Source organism: Brachyhypopomus gauderio, unplaced genomic scaffold (genome assembly GCF_052324685.1).
Source record: "Brachyhypopomus gauderio isolate BG-103 unplaced genomic scaffold, BGAUD_0.2 sc43, whole genome shotgun sequence".
NCBI classification, from domain to species: Eukaryota; Metazoa; Chordata; class Actinopteri; order Gymnotiformes; family Hypopomidae; genus Brachyhypopomus; species Brachyhypopomus gauderio.
In genome coordinates this window covers 807,870-827,274 of record NW_027506869.1, presented here as the reverse complement: position 1 = coordinate 827,274, position 19,405 = coordinate 807,870, and the positions used below count along the sequence as shown (strand labels likewise).

Genomic DNA, 19,405 nt, shown 5'->3' with positions numbered 1-19,405 from the left:
ATTACACGGATCTCCTTATCTACAACATTGGACACTGAACACACAAAATCATAAGACAATAATGCAGGCACTTATAATAGTACAATAAAACACATGCTTTATTTAAAAATAAGATAAACAGTTTGATGAAGGCATAAATGATAGAATGTTGAGTGAGCACGGAGCTAAGACGCTAGCTAGGCATGCTAGCTAGTTAACTTGGCTAAACTAAACTACAGAACTGGATCCATTTACCTTCATAATCAAAAATAAACTGCTCGAAAAAAAACTTGTATCCTTTATCGAGTTTCGCTCGTTTGGTCCTCGATAGCTCGTCGACGGTTCTGGCAACATCGTCCTGCCTAAAGCGTGGAAGGTCAGCCAAAGATGCAGAGTAATAAAACGCATCCATTCTCGTAGCGGTGCTGCTAACCGGAAATAGGTTTACACATCACCTCGCCCGGAACTTGACCCCTCCTCCTTGCGTGAAAAAGGCTTAATAAACTACAGGTATTAAATTAGGCTAGTATTCAACTTTTACTTAGTAACATTGTGTTTTCTCCAATTTATACACACAATACTGATTATGAAACAATGCTATATAATATTATTTTCTGAGTATAGATGCGATAATGCGCACTGGATAGGCGATACCTGTGGGAATAAATAATGAGGCAGAAAACAAGGGGCAGGTGTGCATGATTAGTAATTAGGTGATTTGGAACGAGGAAGGCGTGAAGCTAGGCGTGTACGGGGTTGAGACGGGTGTGGAACGGAGGTAGTGGGTGTGTCCTGAGCATGGGCGTGGTAGTGGGGGGAAAAGTGGACTTGACTACCCAGGGCCCGAGTAGGGAGAGGGGCCCATGGGCTCATGTGCCTCGTTTACTGGCATTTATAGGGGCCCACTGACATTGAGAGTGCACAGGGCCCTTCATTTAAGACCCGATCATTGACCAAGACATGCTTGAAAGCAAGTCGTGTTGCCTTTGGTATCATTCGAGTGATCTCCTCTTCTGTGGTGTTACTTCTGATCTTCTTTGCCGCACGTTTTTTAAGCACACTGAACATGCAGTATCTGAAATTACAGAAATTACAGAATATATGTGTAAATATTTGGACATAGGTTTAAATATTTAAAATTTCCATTTCATGGCAGATAAACATGTATGTCATGCATTTTCTTGTCACGGGGAGCTGGCGTCCCAGGTCTCAGGACCAGGGGCGAAACAGCAAATTCTGGGCCCTGTACACTCTCAATGTCAGTGGGCCCCTATAAATGCCAGTAAACGAGGCACATGAGCAAAATGGGCTCCTCTCCCTCCTCGGGCCCTGGGTAGTCAGGTCCATTCCCCCCCCCCCCACTACCATGCCCATGCTCAGGACACACCCACTACCTCCGTTCCACACCCATCACAACCCCGTACACGCCTAGCTTCACGCCTTCCTCGTTCCAAATCATCTAATTACTAATCATGCGCACCTGTCCCTTGTTTTCTGCCTCATTATTTATTCCCACAGGTATCGCCTATCCAGTGCGCCTTATCACATCTATACTATATAAAAAAATATTATATAGCATTGTTTCATAATCAGTATTGTGTGTATAAATTGGAGAAAACACAATGTTACTAAGTAAAAGTTGAATATAGCCTAATTTAATACCTGTAGTTTATGAACCACTTGTTGACATTTTTTATTGAGACCCCATCAGTAAGCAACTGCATCTTATCTTCATTCGTGGGAAAACGTCTCTCAAGAAACAGTGTCTTGCTTTTCTCCAGACTTCTTTTCTGAGCAACTTCACAGCTGGAGCCTGGAACAAAAAAATAAAATGAACTATGCAACCTATTACAATTTAATGATTAAGACTGGCTTTTTATTAAGTGGTTGATATGGAAGTGGAAACATATCTCAGTTTTAAAAAAGTGTAAATTACAGGTCAACCCTTACTAATGTTCCTGCTGGTGTTACTGTTTCGGTGACACTGACATGTGCACTTGTTGCAGGGACAGCAATCCCTCCCTCTCTCTCTCACTGATGAGCCTATGTAATAATAATAATAATAATAATAATAATAATTAACAATTACAGCGTTTTCTTACACTGGTGCACTTTTTAGTGATTGTGTTTGACACACTGACACAGAAACTACACTTTTTCGATGCAAAGCACCTCATGGTTGTAAGTCAGACACTCACATGTAGAATTCTTTACAAGGGGGTGCAGTTATCACTGACATCATTTTGATCCTTCACAGATACACTGTGTTCTTTCATTAAATAACATTTTAAATGGATATGTCTTTCATTGTTTTCATCATATTTTTGAAAATAACTTTTCCATTATCTCAAGAAAATGTAATTACAAACATGCTGACTTTTTTTTTTTAAACAGCAAAGTGTATTGCTTTTTAATTATGATATTTTGTTTATTTCTGGTTAGAGGATATTGTTTATATTTGCCAAAAAAGAGTTGGCCGATATGTCCGATATTTGGATAAAATCTTGCTCGTGAGGCGCAAGCGTGCGCGGAGCAAGAGGTGACCATAGCAACTACATCCTGCTGCTGAGAATGAAAACATCGTTAAATAAAATCATTTTAATTATTAAAATATATACTCCCAGCCATGTCTGTGTAACATTACTCTGTGTCATGATTTGTCCCATATAACGCTAGTGTGTGTGTGTGTGTGTGTAGGCCTACCTCTTATTATTCTTCCTCTGCCTTGACCAAATCTTGACATAGATGGAACAACCATTCTAGGGCTATTCTCCTGTTCAGCAACATGTCTATCTGCATTAAAAATATATAGGTACTGTATCACTGTAACCGCTGTATGATGGTAAAAATGGTGATTCGGGTAAATAAAAAGACGAGAAAATACCAACCTTGCTGCTCTTCGTCGCTGCTGGAGGACAGTGGATTTCCATATCGTCTCGGCATTTCTTTATCCCCTCAATAATAACAGGAGCTTCTATTCTCTCTCTCTCTCTCTCTCGCTCTCTCTCTCGCGCGCCTGGAACTTGTTGTCTAACGGAACTTTTCCAACCGTCAAAATCCGTTGGAGGTGCAAAACTGTTTCAGACAAAGTAACACGGCGATCTTCTGTGGCTTTAAAAAAGGGTAAAACAATGTTTCGGATCCGTTTGGATGCTGGCCATACTGCTTTAAGAATAAGGGAAGACGCTATTTCTGGTAACAGCAAATATCCTAATTGCATATATCGTTATTTACGTTATGTATATGCATCAAGACATAGTAAGGTAACTTTAGCCTTGATAAAGTTCTGTTTGTATTTTGAATATATAGGCAAGGTGTATGATTGTAACTGTGTGCACTACATAGTCCAAACAAAATTAAAATTAAAACAATGTTTCAGGGAACACAACTGATGATTCATACAAAACCCAGGCAGAGCAGCTCTTTGATAGTGATGTCAGTGACAATGGTTAGTCTATCGAGAAAGCATATAATTAGTAATGGTTATGTGAAGCTGTGTAGCCTAAGTGTAGAACGAAAACCGGTTTCAGTGCAAGCTGATGATAACCAAGACGCCGAGGTGGAACAGCCCAGCATTATTGTGTCTGACAACTTCAGTGATGTTTCGGAGGAGATGGACATTGATGCAATCCTTGATCCAGAGAGTGGAGCAGATGGAAATCCCTCCAGTAATAATACTGAGGTAACAATGATCATCTCTAGAATCTTTTAGTGCTTTTGATGCATATAGTTATGATTTCATACATATTTCAGCAGCAGACATATTCGTACCCATGGAGGAATTTTACAGAGACAGCCTTAAGTCTTCTGTTTGAAACGGCTGGGATGTCAGAGGCAACATTTTCAAATTTGCTAGAAATAATTACACATGTCAACTTTAGGAAAGAGGATGTCCCTCGTCACATCAGTGCTTTTAAGGTATGAGCCAATTAATTCCAACCTTGGTCCTAAAGTCACAGTGCCTTGCACATTTTAGTGCTGCAACTTGTTAAAGGGCTTTTTAATAAGCAGATTAGTTAAATCAGGGATAGTGCTGGGATCAGAGAAAGCACTAAAATATGCAGGGCAAGGGGCCTTTACACTGGCTAATAAACAAGTTTAATAAATTACTTTGTTGAAATATTATTAATAGCAATTAAAATAATATATATTTTTATTTCCTGTATTTTGATATGGAGAAAACAATTTCAAATGTGTTGGTAAACAGCAAACAAATGTCAAAAATGACTTTTGTGCCAGTAAATGATTGTCACAGGGATGCATTTAATTCCAGATTATACCAGGAGAGTAAACTTTTTGCCATACAATCTATCTCCACTTCTACAGGCAAAATAATCCCTCTAGATGTCATTAAAGTTACAGTCAACCATATACCACGTCTTGCTAGAGTGGACTCTATTGTGTTTGACAGAGTTATTGAGGACCTAGTTCTCAGATGCAGAATTATTTTTCGTGGCCTTGAGATGAGGCATCATCACCAGTATCGGAGTCAAACCCCTGTAAGAGGGCAGATCTTCATATCTGACACTGTTGAATCAGTCAGAGTTGATGCTGTCATCATGAAAATGAACATGATTAATGAGTTTACTGGCTATTACCTGCACTCTGACCATGCTGCCACTGGTTTTGAAGAGCCAAGCAACAGATTTATTAAAAATTCAACGGTTCTCCCTCCTCATTGCAGTGAAGGACAGCCAGAAAAGAGAATTCCTACAAGTAATGTTAATTAATATTTTAAGACCTATTTAATGTCTTGAACTATTTTGTATGCAACAAAAGGCAAACGTGCATATAATTGCTTTTTTATTTTCTATCGAAGGTGTTCCAGTTTTGCCTCTGTACATCGATTTGTACTTTGATGGATTTGGACTCTACAGGAGGAAATACCACTCAACCAATGGGATGTGTTTTTCTCTTGGGAATCTGCCACGGTGGGAGGGTGCTAAAAGGGAACATATAGGCATTATAGGCCTTGGAGAACCAGGTACATCTTAAGTAGACTTGAACTATTTTGCATTTTACTGGGGTACATGAAATGGAAATACAATGTAACTATGGTTTCAAAATATAGGTACATCATTTGAACTGTGTATGGGTGCCATTGCTCCATATGTAAAAAAGCTTCAGGAGGGGTACTTTGCCAACTGCCCCTATTATGGAGGGAAGGTGTTTGTTCGTGGAGGTATTGGTGAGATCAATGCAGATATGCCCCAGGCAAACCACTGTGCAAACTGTTTATCTTCTACAGCAAATAAGAGGTACACTGTTGCAGCAGCACTTTCTTGAATTGGTTGTCTTGACATTACAATAAATACAAATATGTTTCTTAGGTGCAGATTTTGCACAGTCGACAAGGCTGAACTCTCAGATCAACATGCTGCCATGAATGCACCCCGTCGAACAAAGACAAGTACAAATGCCATTATTGCACAGATGTTAGAGATAGGAACAGTAGAGAAGAAAGCAAGAGAAACCGAGACTGGCACCTTGTTCAGCCCACAAAATCAGCTGTTTTCCAGCGAAATTATTATTGAGCCACACATTCAGGTAATATGCATTGGGTGATATTAGGTTCATGAATTATAAAATACACAAAAAAGTACAAATGTATTCCCTGTGCCAGTGATTTATATGAACAAAAGTCATTGTTATAATTTGGTTGCTGCTCTCTAACATAATTTTAATTGTTTTCTCAATATCAACATAAAAAGGATTCAGTGTGGATTTTAGTTCCATTTTCACTTTTCACTTACTGTATTTTTATTATATTTTGTATTATATTTTTGTTATATAACATTGAAATTCATACAATGACAGTAGGCCAATTATGTGTTAAAATTCCATTAACATCTATGTATGTTGATATAAATCTGGCTCGTAAAAAAATAAACTTACATTCACATTCTAGTGTGGCAGAATTGTTTAAATCTTAATTTAATAGTAATTATTGTTATATGTTATCACCATGCAGTAATGGGGTAATATCTCTACAGTAACATTGTTAATTTTTCTTTATCTATAGACAAGACGACCATTTCCATTTAGATGCACTTGGTGTGGGGAGACTTCAAATTAGTCTTATTTGGGGCTACATTAAGAGTGAAGTTAGGCAGTTCCTGTCTAGCCTCATTGCATCTATTGAGAGGCCTCACTGGATCAAGCAGGTAAAACACAATTTGTATGGACACACTGCAATCAATCTCATTGGTTTTTTGCCTGTTATGCTAATATTATGTTACTTTCTTTTATTTAATTTCAGCTGCCAGACCTTGACCACTTAGCATGTGCCACTGGCTGTGAGGTACTCCATCTTCTTCAGCTTTTGCCAGTCATCACACGAGATGTTATATATTATCCTGAAGCATTTACATCTGCATCAGCCGAGTTCATTGGCCGCAAAAAATGTTCGCTAGTAACAAAAGCCAATATTTTGTTGAGCAACTATGTATCTCTGATCCACTCTGCTAGTCTTACAGAAGATCAGGGAAAGCAGCTACAGGAAACAATATGTGAACACCACAAACTGTTTGTGAAGGTGAGCTATTTTTCCTCTACAGAATTACAATAGTTTGAATGCTTATCACCTGTTGATTACATATTTGGCCAAATGTACATGCACACCTGAACATATCTGCTTGAACATGGAAACCATCATTAATGCCCATGGAACGCTTTTGAGTAGATTTATGAACATCAATGAGGAGGTTTGCCTTCATTCCTCTATAACAGTATCAGTGAGATGAGGTGCTAATGTTGGGTGATAAGGCCTCATCTTATCTTCCCTTTTGTCATGTCATCATCTCCCCCCCCCCCCCAAAAAAAATAAAAAAATAGCAAGACAGTGTGTTATCTATGGAAATTGTTTGCTCTGTGCTTGACTTTGAAACCCCTTAATGCCTTTGCCATGTACTGTACGTTGTATGCATGTTATGTCATTTCTGTGTTATTGCTGTCCAGATCTGGAAAGCTGAGGTTGCAAACCGTGCAAACATTCACTGTGGTTTCCATACTGGAGAGCAGATAAATGTCTTGGGCCATCCCATGATAGGTGACTGTAACAGATTTGAGCGGTACCACCACAGAGTGAAGGACAGGTAATTACTGGTCCTGTCTGAAAGACCATGTTCTGTCAGGTCATGTCATAGATTTCCATGAAAATTTAAATGTAACTCATGCATCCAAGCAAATGTTCAAAGCCATACACAAAGTAATTATTGTAATGATTTTTTCAAAGTCTGCTCCATGAGAATCTAAATTGTACTGTACATGCAGAATTGCAGAATGAATGTAAATACAACTCTACAAAAATAATATTTCATTAATATTAACTATTCATGGATAATACTTTAATATGTGTGATCCTTTGTAGATAATTTAATTAATATAACTGCTATTTACTTTTGTGAAACCATGCAGATTTGAAAAGCAGATTAGAAAGAAGATAAAATATTATGCAATCTAAAATAAGAACATGGACAAATGAATGGTCCTACTGTTGAAATGAACATGAAATGCTTATTTAAATATTAGAGTAAGTGTTTTTGTATCAAGTTAGAATTGAAATGACATGAATGACATGGAATTACTTAAAAGTTCATGAAAATATTCTGTACTCAAGTTATTGCCCACAAGAATGGTGTGAGTATGGAGAGGAACATGGTCAAAAGGATTGGGATCTTAGATGCCCTCTACCAATTGCTGATGCCTGGAGATGTTGCAGATGCCACATCAATCCATGGCTTGCCAGGCTATGCCCCCATATATGGAGAATCTGGATCTGTTACACTGATGTCAGCCAGTGACCTGACAAAGACAAGGTTTTGGTAGGTAGACATTTCCCTCATTAACTGGGTCAGATATTCTGTGAGCTTGAGTCCAGTCACAAATACTGCAGCACTACCTAGGAGATCCACAAATAAAAGTGCTCTGAAATATGCTTAGATTACTTGTAGAAGGACAAATGCAATGTTTAAGGAAGCCAATACTGTTTGCCTGTATAATAAGAATTAACCTGCTGTTTCAATACAGATCTAAGATCCCATGATCAGAGAATCTGGCAAGAAGTGTTAAACCTACAAATCTGTAAGAAATTAAGAAAGCCTGACCTTGTTGAGCATATGGGTAGCAGAATCCTGGCACAAGAGAACATTTTCCTGGGAGCAAAGGTTGGAATTGGCTATTGGGCTTGAAGCCTGTATCTTTAAATGTTACATGTTAACAACTTATAGTAAACAACTAATTGTTGCCATTCAGGCAGACACAGCACAGCACAGAGTGCAATTATGTGCCTATTTATTGTGTGTAGAAGCTATATATATATATATATATATATATATATATATATATATATATATATATATATATATATATATATATATATATATATATATTTATATAAAAATATATATATATATTATATTATATATATTATATATATTTTGTATTTTTGATCTTCTATTTCTAACTCTGAGTGCTTTATATCCTTTTACTGCTGCACATATAAATGTAGAATTTATAAATGATTACCTTATATAAATAAATTATCATAGGTCTGGATTAGAGGAAAGACGGTTGTGAAGAACATTAATAATCCTCTTGCTGGCCCTGGACAGCTTTACATGCAGTACCAAAGTGCAACATTGTCCCCCAGACATTACAAGTATGTGTGAAATTATTTCTTTGTGCCATTAGTCCACATCTGCATGTGTTCTTAATGAAATGAAATGTGAAATGAAATGTGCCATATTTTGTCAATTGTGATTTTTACACCCCAATCGAAATTTGTCCTCAGCTTTTAACCCATCTGTGCAGTCAGAACACACACACACTAGTGATTACTAGGGGGCTGTGGATCACACGTGCCCAGAGCGGTGGGCAGCCCTAGCCCGGCGCCCGGGGAGCAGTTGGGGTTAGGTGCCTTACTCAAGGGCACCTCAGTCATGGCCTTAGGTCTGGGAATCGAACCCACGACCCTCCGGTCACAAGACCAGTTCCCTAACCGCCAGGCCATGACTTAAGCAGTCAATTTCTAATTTTAACTTTTTTTTTCAGATTTGACATCAAGACAATTAGAGTCGGATCATACATAGAAGCAAACATGGAAAGTGCAAGACACAACCTGTCTCAACCTGTCAAAATTACAGGCATATGGGCTTCTGTGTCAGGTATATCATCTTTCTGAATGAAAGGTTTTCATTTTAAAATTGATTGGAGAAATATGCTGTATGTGGGCCAGAAACCAATTGAACTCTTCTGTTACAGAAAATCCTCAGCTTTTGATTGAGGGTATAACATTTCAGCCATTAAATAGGAAAGATCCTCTAACAGGCTGTGAAGAATTCAAAGAGGGGGTTATGGTTCTGCTCACACCTTCAGCCATTACAGAAACCCTAGTTTATCTCCACCACAAGTGCTTTTGGCAGCCTCAACGTCATCTTGGGATAGGGACAAAATCAAATACTATTAGCCATGGTAACTACTGTGTAAGAACAGGGACTCAGATTAGTCACAATGTAAACAACAGGTGCTACATAAAAAACAGATATCTTCATGCCCACTTAGAACAACTTTACTCTTTAAAATCTTTTTTTTTTTTGTCTTTGCCCCTCTTCTTTTCCTTGTTGTTAATATCTTTAATTTTCACTTACATTTTATGGTATTATTGCATATTTATTACTAATAGTATTTATCTTAATCTTTCTGTCATCTTACTTTATTTTTCTGTTAGCTTAGTGATATGTTGTATGCAGTTGACTTGACACTGTTTTATATTACGTTACGTATTATTACTTATGTTACATTTGTTCTGAAAATGGTATTGTGGTCATTGTAGTATATACTTGCACATATAATGTTTGTGTGTGTATATATATATATATACACACATACATGTATCGGTTTATTTTTGCCAGTCTGTTAAGTAATATGTGTTAAAATAATAGTATTGTGTTTTTTATTATGAATAACAAAGAAAAATAAAACAATACATTTAATAAAATTTATTTTATTGTAATTATTTACTAGATACCTTGCAATAAAAGATGCATAATGTTTACAGTTCAATTTTCCATTAAATATTTAAAAATATTTTTTAGGGTAAATTTAAACAATAAATATTATCCTACATCTTGAGACATCTTGAGATGTTATTATAGTCAAGACATCTTAAGATCAGTGTAACGAGGCTCGCGCCACGGAGCGAGAGGACGGACACAAGTGCTGAGAAGAGCGAGATTTATTCAGGGGAATACCGTATTCATCGTCGGATAGCCAGGCAGGGTCGATAGCAGGAGGGCAGTCCGTGAAACAAGCAAAGACAGGCATTACAAAGACAGGGAGCACGGGTAACGGGGGAAACACGAATACGGTCAGGTACAGAAACAGCGAAGAAACAGACACGATCACAAATCAAATTCAAAATACCGGACGAAGGACAAGGGAGACTCAGGGGCTTATATGCACAGACATTAAACAAGGGGCAGGTGATGACAATGACACAGGGGCGTGGTAACAAACGAGGAATCAAAACCAACGAGCAGGGCGGGACAAACAGGCAGGGAACACGGACATGAGGGAACCCAGAGTGACAGCTACGAGAGGGGGCGTTGCCCTACGTGACAGAACCCCCCCTCAAAGCGTGCCACTCTGGGGCACGCAAGGGCAGACAGGACAGGGACAGCGGACACAGGACAGACCGGAGGAACAGACAGGGGGAAAGCAGGGCATGGAGACCGGGGCACGGCAGGGACAGGGGGACCAGAGATGGGCCAGGAGCCGGGCCGGGGCACGGCCACACAGGCAGGGACCGGGCGAGGCACGGGAGGAGGACTGGACAGGACAGGACAGGGGACAGACACGGGAGTTGGGCCAGAGGACAGGGCAGAGGAGAACACGGAGGCAAAGACAGCATGAACAACAGAGACGGGCACAGGCACAAGGTGGGTGACGACTTGGGGAACAGACACGGGGACCGGGACAGAGACGACACCACAGGAAACAGACACGGGAACAGGAACACAGACCTTGACAGACATAACCACGGGGACAGGGACCAAAACAAAACCAGGGATGGAACACGGGAGCAAGGGGAACACAGGCACAGAGGCAGGAACACGGGGCGGAGCAGACAACACACTGAGTCCAAGCCCACGCGTGGGCAGCACAGTCTCTGGGGCGACAGGTGCGGTCGGGCGGCAGGCAGCGGGAACAGGAGCCGGCAGACAGGCAGCGGGAACAGGCAGGGTCCGCTGGCGGGCAGCGGGAACAGGCAGGGTCCGCTGGCGGGCAGCGGGAACAGGCAGGGTCCGCTGGCGGGCAGCGGGAACAGGCAGGGTCCGCTGGCGGGCAGCGGGAACAGGCAGAGTCCGCTGGCGGGCAGCGGGAACAGGCAGAGTCCGCTGGCGGGCAGCGGGAACAGGAGCCGGCGTGGACGACCTCTCCAGGGTCGCGGGGACAGGAACCGGCGTGGACGACCTCTCCTGGGTCGCAGGGACAGGAACCGGCGTGGACGACCACTCCTGGGTCGCGGGGACAGGAACCGGCATGGACTGCCGACGGGCAGCGGGAACTGGAACCGGCGTGGACTGCCGACGGGCAGCGGGAACTGGAACAGGCGTGGACTGCCGACGGGCAGCGGGAACTGGAACAGGCGTGGACTGCCGACGGGCAGCGGGGACAGGAACCGACGTGGACCGCCTACGGGCAGCGGGGACAGGAACCTGGGAGATGCGCTCGGGGGGCGTGTACGCCAAGCCGACGTCCTCGGGGGGCGTGTACGCCAAGCCGACGTCCTCGGGGGGCGTGTCCGCCATACTGACGTCATCGGGGGGCGTGTCCGCCATACTGACGTCATCGGGGGGCGTGTCCGCCGCGCTGACGTCCTCCGGGTTCCGAGCCGGCCACTCCTGGGGTGAGTGGCTAGTACTCCCCCCCAAAAAATTATTTGGGAGCCTTAGGGGAGCGGCTTCCGGGATCATCGGAGGGAGGTCTGCGTCACTGGGGTCCTGGGCGAGCCTGGAAGAACACACAGACACAGAAGCCTCTCGGTTGCTCTCTCTGCGACGGCTCCGCCTCCTCCGAGGCGTCGGGAGCTCGCAGTGGCCACCGAGAGCAAACCGAGGGTTAAGCCAACGCTCGTCTGTGCGCTCATTCCGTCTGCCCGCTGCTTGCACCACAGGTTGCTCACGCCTGTGGTGTTCGCCAAGCCGGGCAGACACGTAGCGCTCAATAGGAGTCTCGTCGCGAAAGCCAGTTAAAAGTGACTGCACTTTCTTCTGTGAGCGACGAGACTTCCTTGTTCCCACAACGCCAGGGGTATTCCTGTCTCTGGTTTGTTCGCACTGAAATACCGGAGAGTCTAACCGGATTAAACCAGCCGACATCCATTCACAGTGTTTGAACTCACCAGAGTCTCGCTCTCTCGCTGTGTCCTTACGGGGTCCGGTATTATGTAACGAGGCTCGCGCCACGGAGCGAGAGGACGGACACAAGTGCTGAGAAGAGCGAGATTTATTCAGGGGAATACCGTATTCATCGTCGGATAGCCAGGCAGGGTCGATAGCAGGAGGGCAGTCCGTGAAACAAGCAAAGACAGGCATTACAAAGACAGGGAGCACGGGTAACGGGGGAAACACGAATACGGTCAGGTACAGAAACAGCGAAGAAACAGACACGATCACAAATCAAATTCAAAATACCGGACGAAGGACAAGGGAGACTCAGGGGCTTATATGCACAGACATTAAACAAGGGGCAGGTGATGACAATGACACAGGGGCGTGGTAACAAACGAGGAATCAAAACCAACGAGCAGGGCGGGACAAACAGGCAGGGAACACGGACATGAGGGAACCCAGAGTGACAGCTACGAGAGGGGGCGTTGCCCTACGTGACAATCAGTGTCTATAGACACGTCTTAAAGACATGTCTTCATTTCTTAAGACATGCCTCAAGATGTCTTGAGATGTCTTCATAATGTGTCTTTAGACATGTCTTAAGACATCCAAAGACATGGTGATGGCTGGGTATGTAATGCCCACGGAGGAACAACCCCATTCACTGTAGCAGAAAAGCTGAGGATGTCCGTTGAGAAAAGGGAGGAATGCCACAGAGCTGTAACCAATTTCATTGTTAAAGGATTGCAGCCCTTTTCAATTGTTGAAGCTCCCTGGTTTAGGTAGGATAGACAGTTTGATTTAATCTTCTATGGCACACCTATAACAAGTGGCAATAATGTGTTGGTGTTTTGTGGTTAAATTAAGTTTTTTCTGTGTTTCTATTTATTCAGAGAGATGACAAAAGCATTAAATCCCAAGTATCAGCCCCCATCCAGAGATATGCTGTCAAACACATTAATACCTGCCTGGTATGGAGTAGAAAAAGAAAATCTGAAAGCGTCCCTGGATAAAGTGAGATATGTAGCACTTACTTGTGATGGGTGGACAAGTGTAGCTCAGGACCACTATCTGACTGTGACAGCACACTTCATTGAAAACAATGCAATGAAGGACAAAGTTCTACAAACGAAGGCAGTGTATGAAGCTCAGACAGGCGCCTGTGTAGCAGAGGAGATAGGAGGTGTGCTGGAGGAGTTCAACATTAAAGAGAAGACAGTAGCAATAACTGTTGACAATGCAGCAAATTTGGATGTAGCAGTGAGGAGGACGAATTTGCTAAAGATTCCCTGCTTTGCTCACTGTCTTAACCTGGGGGCTCAGAAGGTGTCCTCAGTGCCTACAGTCTCCCGCTGGGCTGCTAAAATCAGGGCTGTGGTGTTATGGCTGAAAAGGACCAACTTGGCAAAGCCTGTGCTGCAGGAGAAACGACGTCTTCACAGTAACTACATGTTTATTTTCTCAAACAGTTTTGTCCTACACAGCTAGTCCGTAAGTAAATGAAATGTTGTTTTGTACAGATCTTCCAGACCATGGGGTCATCCTTGATGTAAAGACGAGATGGAACTCACTTTACCTAATGGTAGAGAGATTCTTGGAGCAGTACCCTGCCATACAGGCTGCCTCAATGGACCCCAGATTAAGAAAAGCAATGGAAAGGGACAGGTAATAACTCGACGTGTTATACATTAAACAACACTTGTACACATATGAAATTAGTCTGTATTATGCTAAGATTCCATGGGATTCAAAAAACATTTATAGCAAGCTGTGAATTCATTCATTTTAAGAGATATAGTTTTAAGTACTTGTGCATTTCAGATTGGATAGGATTACAGAAGAGGATTTCAAGAAAGCTGAGGAATTCGTAGCAGTAATGAAGATATTGTACACCTCAACACTCTGTGTTTCATCTGAGAAGCACCCAACATCTGGACAGATTCTTCCAATCTTGGCCAAACTTGAGAACCATTGTAAAATAGGAGAAGAAGACACAGTCTTCACTGCCACTTTAAAAGAAAAATTGTGGAATGACATTTCTCAGCGTTATCAGGTGTGTAAAATGGATACGCTTATTTTCTCACAAAATGTAATCTGTGTAAATCGAAGTGTTTTTTGACTTACTGTTTTCACAGGGTGATAACATCAGAATGTTTCTTGAGGAAGCTACTGCAATGGATCCTCGCTTTAAGAATAAAGCACCCCATAGAGCATGGGCCAGAATTGAAAAGGAAGTGGATTGCAGATTCTCCAGTCAGGTTATTATCAGTAATAACTCTTCAGTTTTTGTCTTAACATTATCTTTACCACAGACTGAGTTGTACATTCTTATTTTTATTTTTAGTATCCAGTGGAAGAGACCCACATTGAAGACCAAGAGGAGGAAATGGATCACAGTGATGGGGACTATGATGACAATACTGCTGCAAATGTAAGTTATCACTTAATCATGTAGTATTTAATCCTAATCTACCATAATGCCTAAAATATATATATTTTAGGCATTAAACACAGTTATGTTGACTTGTGCTAAAACATTAAAAAAAACGTTTTAGGTGTTCCCTGACTGCAAGAGGCCCAAGCTTTCGGCTTTACAGGAGCTGTTTGCAGAGGAGGACAAAGCCCTCACAAGTCAGACCAGTGCAGAGAAAGTGCGAAAAAGGAGATACAGAATTACAAAGACATGCCATCCCTGCTGACTTCAAGTGATCCTGTAGCTTGGTGGTGGGAATAGAGGGAATTTCTGCCAATTCTGTCAGAACTTGCATGCAAGTATATTTGTGTACAGGCATCTTCTACACCATCCGAGCGAATTTTTTCCACAGCAGGTGACACTATCAGTCAGGAGAGAGCATGTATTTTACCAGAGAAGGCTGATATGCTAATTTTTCTTAAAAAGAACTCTTAGAAACAGAACTGCATCCAGCAATATGCTTAGGTAAAAAGTTTTATAGTTAAGCTTAGGAAATGCTGATGTTTTTGTTCTTAATAAAGCAGCACGAACATTGTTGCTCATTGTTGCTTCGAAGAAGATCCAAATAAAAAGATGGTAGGCTGCAGTCACTCATGTTGGCTGTTGTATTTTATTATTATTTTTTGGTATCGGTATCGAATTCAAAGTATCATATCGGTATCGAAAATTTTCAAACGATACCCAGCCCTAGCAGTGCTTACTGCTCGATCTTCAGCATCTGGTAGCACTTCTCCTTCTGCAGCCTGGCCAGGTAGGTCAGAGAAGGACGGCTTCATGAGGTCTATCATCAGCTTCACAAACACACATATACCATACCCCACACCAAACAACACACAACACAGCACAACAGACACACACAACAACACACACACACACCACACCACAACACACACAACCGCCACCCTCCACTCACACACACACAACACACACAACAACACACACAACCCCCAGCCTCCATACACACACACACAGAAATAGATTGACCTCAGATCATTTTAGTACCAGTAATTATAGCCATGTTAACCATCAGACTGAGAAACCACATCAACTCACCTGTCCACTGAGCGATCAGGCTCTTAAACCACTTGGAGCCAGGCTGTTGATTGGCTGGGCTACAGGGTACATCACCTTGGGTGACTGCGAAATGCACCGCCTCATCTTCTGTTTTGCAAGGGGGAGAATTGTCGACTGGTGCTTTCCCGCCAAGAGGAGGAGAGTTCTGCATCTTTGTACCACCACTCTGAAATGGGTTGAAGGAGTCAAGATCATCAAAATCAATTTTGTATGATCCTTTAAAACTGTAAAACTGGCAAAAATAACCATCACAAACAGGCCCCAATCGGTCTTGCACATGCACCTGTAAGAGCTGGTGAGTCAAGTTCTTTTGTAAAGTGTAAAAAGTGAACACACGGATGGAAAAGCCTGCCAGGGAAAGTCTATTCTTAAAGTTGGGTTGGGAACTGGGTCAAAATGGGTAAGCAAACTATGATGACTTTCAACTTGATAGTTTAGCTCGGCTGTATTCCTAACCAAATTGCACAGTAGGGGCGAGAACGAGTTTTTAAACCTGTGAATTACAAATTGTACGTGTGTTTACATGGATGCAGCCACGAAGTCGCCAGGTTTGCTTCATGGAAAATTCATTTTTAGGAACGTAAGGTGTTACCGGAGCGGAGCTCGGAGCGGTCGTTTTCTGCATGGTCCTAGCGCTAGGTTTGTCGCTATTTAAATATTTCTTTTTAAACCGTTAAAACTGCAGAGGACCAAAACCGGCCCCCCCAAATTACGTCCATGAGGTTAAATGTACTAAATGTTGGCTTACATTTCAAATATCATGTTTAGCTGAATAAACATGTTATCAACCCCTTTTAATGTACAGTACGTAGACTTACAAATTCATGTTTAACTGAATAAATGAGTAGCCTACATTTTATTGAGCATGTTTTTTTTCTTGAAGTATCAAAGTAGAACAGCTTCCTCAAGCAGTCATTGATGCATTTTGGAAACAGGATATGAGCCCCTGGTCTAATGCACCCTCTGTATTAAGAAACCCTATCTCAAAAACTGACTTAGTCATTACTTGGGTAGCACACATATGAGCCATTTTAATATAGATTAATCTAGATTAATTTCAAGATTTCAGTGAGATTAATCTAGATAAAAAAAATTAATCGATGCCCACCCCTAATTTTGTTATACATTTAACATTGATAATTTAAATAAATGCATCATAAATTGTTCTGTGAAGCCGATTAATTTAATAAATTAGCTTTTTTTTTTTACAGGTGGGCTTAAATGGTACATCCCATCAAAATGCATGCAAACTGCAGCAAACACATGTTAATATTCAATGACAAAAACTTTATATTTCTGAATGTGGGCACAGTAGTAACTGCTTTAATATTTGATGCAAACTATATTTAAGCTTCATGCATGGGTTTCTGAGCATATCTTACATTTTGAAAGGAAATAATTCTTTTTTCAGCATTCTTCTCTGCAGAACCATTAAGCCCACCTCATGTATTTTAATAGAGAAATTCCTCTAGTACAAGTTAAATAAAATATTTTTTCTAAATTAAACGATTCATTGTTCCATGTTGTGTACTACACTGTTTGTCATGTTCAATATTATTTGTTCAGATGATCTTGTTCAAAAGAAAAAAAAAACATTTTCACTGTTATTGATTAAATATATTGCTGTTTACTTTAAAAACAAATAATTAAACAAGTTTATTTAATCAATAAATTGTGTTATGGGCTTATTGGAACACACATGGGCTTAAATGGTACTATGCACATTTTCCCTAAAATTTCTTAATTATGTATTTTGAAATGTACATCAACTAATTAATAAATATTCAAATGAGAGTTAAATCTTGCCCTCTAACAAATGATGTCACTTACAAATGATGTCAACATCTAGACAAATTTGCAAAACTTAGATATTGGTGGGCTTAATGTGTACATTTACCCTAAACAGTTATTTGCAAATAAATATGCTAAGAGTTATGGTTCTGTTAAGGATATGGTTCAAAGGCAAGTGAGTTTAGTCAGAAGTGTTTTAGCTATCGATTAGGATAACGGAGCCAACTATCGTTTCATCTGGAATGAGTCATCAAGTAGTTGCGCATTTGCCGTTTAGTTGCTGCTGAAGGGAGCGGTGTTAAAGCTGCAAGTGAACACAGCTAACTTAGCTAAGGTATGTTATCTAGGTCACACATACTAGTTACCACAGTACGCGGTAGACGTTTGAAATAACAGTGATGGCTTGCGAAAAAGAAGTTAAGCTAGCGTTAGTAAACTCTTAAAGAAAGTCACACTAACTAAACATTTTGCGTAACGTCCCCGTTAAATTGAAGAGAACAGTAAAGCCACTGGGCGACAGCGCTAACCCAGCTAGCCAACCGTCCGATTAGATTGTTAGTCGCTGAATGAAATGGTACAACTTAACGTTAACTAGCCAACAATCTTACAAAGAGCGTTGTTAGTCCACCTAGCTAAAGAATAGTTATCTAACGCTAACCAGCTCGGTTACCTAACTTTGTTAAGCAATTATCTTAACAGCAGTGGCCCACAAAGTTAGTGACTAGCTAACCAACCCCTAAGCTCAAGACTTTTTGTGGCCATGGTAACCTAGATGAGCCAACTTAGCGAGTTAGCTACGAAGGTGGGATGATAACCAACAGAACTAGTTTCTTTTACTTTGCTTCATCAGCGACAATAACTGAATGTTGGCAATCTGTTGGGAAGCACCAGCACTATTTGAATATTGTTTACCTAGGACTCTTTGATTCTCCTCGACGTTTGAGCCAGACAGGCGTCGGTTAAATTTCAAACGTAAACGCCTCTGCGTTGACCAATTAACAGGGGGGTCGGGAGATTATATATTAGGCACTATATATATATATATATATATATATATATATATATATATTGGAAGTGCTCTGTTTGCTTATTAAGTCAATATGCTTTTATATGGTTCATATAAATGGTTTATATGGTTCATATATATATATTAAAATTGCCGATTTTGGAAGTGCTCTGTTTGTATATATATATATATATATATATATATATATATATATATATATTCCGAAATCGGCAATTTCAATGACACAGTGGCCAGCAATTTCCGCCCAGAACCATCATAGAGGCCAAATAGCGTTCAATCATATGAACGTTCTTCATTCATGTTGTTCATTTACTGCTAAGCGGGACGAGAAGTGCTATCTAGGACCTAGTGCTATCTACAACGGAAACAAGGCAGAAGAGCGTACACCTCTACATTTACCAGATCGTACATTTCCCAGTGGATTTAATTGGGTGATTAATGGTTTCAATCGTTTTCATATTTTGCGGTAAAACAAAGTTACTGCCGTTCACTACAGCGTTAAACACTGTCAGAGCTAGCCTATTAAGTTTGCGTCAATCCCGTGTAGTTAACGGTGACATAAAAGAAGAAACGAGATTTTTTCTAGTGTGTCTGTTGTAACTGGCGAATCCAGGGACGTGTGAGGAGAACATTCGGTGAAAAGATTGAAGATGAAGTTGTAAACTCTTG

General features: G+C 41.1%; 2 long non-coding RNA genes across 3 annotated transcripts; one reads left to right on the top strand and one right to left on the bottom strand.

The window, feature by feature from the left end:
* Positions 1–1,039: 1,039 nt before the first annotated feature.
* On the bottom strand, positions 1,040–18,696 carry LOC143486004 (uncharacterized). Of its 2 annotated transcripts, XR_013123099.1 has the most exons (6): positions 18,622–18,696; positions 15,898–16,084; positions 15,546–15,796; positions 1,930–2,022; positions 1,642–1,792; positions 1,040–1,054 (listed from the first exon to the last, which is right to left on the bottom strand). It is a non-coding gene; the product is annotated as an uncharacterized LOC143486004 (long non-coding RNA). The 2 variants fall into 2 exon arrangements; XR_013123098.1 differs by lacking the exons at positions 1,040–1,054; positions 1,642–1,792; positions 1,930–2,022 and having other exon boundaries at positions 15,446–15,796.
* LOC143486013 (uncharacterized) lies at positions 7,875–9,073 on the top strand. The gene is made up of 3 exons (XR_013123106.1): positions 7,875–8,144; positions 8,529–8,638; positions 9,031–9,073. It is a non-coding gene; the product is annotated as an uncharacterized LOC143486013 (long non-coding RNA).
* Positions 18,697–19,405: the final 709 nt, after the last annotated feature.